Source organism: Sinocyclocheilus rhinocerous, unplaced genomic scaffold (genome assembly GCF_001515625.1).
Source record: "Sinocyclocheilus rhinocerous isolate Xijiao unplaced genomic scaffold, SAMN03320098_v1.1 scaffold1376, whole genome shotgun sequence".
In the NCBI taxonomy this organism is placed as follows: Eukaryota; Metazoa; Chordata; class Actinopteri; order Cypriniformes; family Cyprinidae; genus Sinocyclocheilus; species Sinocyclocheilus rhinocerous.
The window spans coordinates 677,766-680,001 of NW_015646354.1; positions in this window are offsets into that span (position 1 = coordinate 677,766).

Sequence of the window (2,236 nt, forward strand, 5' to 3'; positions counted from 1 at the left end):
CCAGCATAAACCAGCAAAGGACCAGCTTAAACCAGCATCCCAGCTTCAAAACATACCTAACCAGCATATGCTGGTTTTTTCAACAGGGTTTCTAAGATCAAAAAGTGTAAATAAAATAAACATACCCAAGGTGCTTCAACTTTAAACTTTATTTTTCAGAAAAATGAACCCAAAAATGTTAAAATAAAATGCAAACATTCTGAAAAATTTCTACACAACAATTTCACAGAAATTACCTTGTAATGCAGATCCCTGTATTAGGCGTAATGTATTAGTGTCCTGTCTACGTTTTGTTTTAAATAGGCAGCCAGAAAATACATCGAACCAGGAGAAGAAATAGAAGAAAGAAACATTTCACTTTAGGCTACTCTTTTAAAAAGGTGAAGTTTTACGCATAAGTTGGACTTTATAAGTCTCGGTATTTCTGATATGAAATAAAAACACGTCAAAGTTTTATGCCAGCTTGTAAACATGGTCGTTTGTATGTTGCAGATGCTTGTAAGTTACATAATGATACATCATTTCATACACTCAAGCTGCCCGTGTCAGTGTAAAACATTGTTTTCATCAAATATATGTAGCCAAACAAAATGCCGTCAAATATCCCTGAAAATCATTTCGACTCATCTAGTTTGTAAAAATCGCATTTACAGTAACTCACTTACAATGGAAGTATATGGTGCAAGATATACCAGACTATGCAATAGCTGAAACTACAGCTATATTTTGTTTTTAAACGATTTTCGCAGAAAAATAGGTGTTATTTGAGCTGTAAAGCGGTCTAAACAACACTTTATCTATGGGACTACAGTTTAAGGTGGATGAATACCAACAAAGGTGGATTTTCTTTATGTAAACAGTAGTTCACTAATAGTTACATCACGTTCGTTTCCGGTATCTTTTGCGTAACTTGCCATCTTTACCGTCTTTATGTGGTTCTTACAGCACTTGAAATAATTTATTCTACCACATTTGTCTCATGTTAACATCTAGAATGTTATATTTAGTGCCCCATATACTTCTGTTTTATGTCCTTCCTTTACTGTAAACACAATTTTTGTTCGTCTGTACAAACTGGGAAAGGAGTCAAACTTTTTTTCTGTGGTAAAACATCCACTTTCGAGAGAGAAAAGAACCTGGAACATTTCTTTAGAAATGGAACAAACAATAGTGAAAACTTTGGACAAGTCCAGAATTCGATTAAAAAAGCATTTATTTTCTTTCTAAACATGTTCTACTATTCATTCATCTCCATAAAACAATGCTATTTAGGGACTTACACAACCCAGACAGCTAAACATCAGGACTCCTTCTTAACCCTGTATGGACTGCCATGTTAAATTTCATCAAAGAAAGGCACACAGCTTCTGAGGAACATCTTTATCCCACGGTTAAACTCTGTAGAAATGGATACTGCATCAATGGGACAGAGATTACGTCTAGCCTAAAACCCAGACTAAAACAGCAGTCTGAAAGGTTTTTCTGCATCTGTGAAACTAGCCAGTAAAGACTAAACCTCTTCTGAAATCAGCCGGAAACGAGGAAAGGAAGCAGCTCAGACATACAGACAAATGCAAAGATGAATAATTTGAATTTCATTGCTCAGCAGGCCGTTCTTGGTCCAGCCGTGTCCAGAAGTTCAGCAGGACTTTAAGAAAGGAGTCGCCACATATCAAGTGTAAGAAGGCGTCACGTCTGAACAGGAAGTGACATTTACAGCTATATAAAAGCAGACGTCTAAGTACCAGCGCACATCTAAACCTTTAGACAATCATTTCAGCAGGTAATATGTTAAGTGCAACCATATTTATGTGACCCAAAGTGCCTGAGCTGCTAGCTTGGAGTAAAATTGAAACGATTTCCATTTCCTTTAAATGTTCAGTAATCACTCAAGTTTCACTTCTGACCTAACAGACAGAGATACATACAAATACACACTCTGTGAATGAGTCTCTGTGTCTCTTTCGAGTGTTGAGTTTGGACAGCAGCTTGGCAGTGTCACGGGTCCTCCTGTATGAGACGGGCCTCACGAAAGGGTCCCAGAGACACAACGGTTTGGTCCTTTAAGGTCCCGTTCTCGTGCCGAGTTAGTTTGAAGTCTCTCAGCGAGGTTCAGTTTTATCCTTTAGGAGTTTTACTGGACTGTGAGTTCCACATGCCTCTTTTAGAGTGATAGTAGTGAAAGAAGTTCCTCAGTCTTAAACGCTCAACCTCCAGACCGTTTTGCAAAACTATG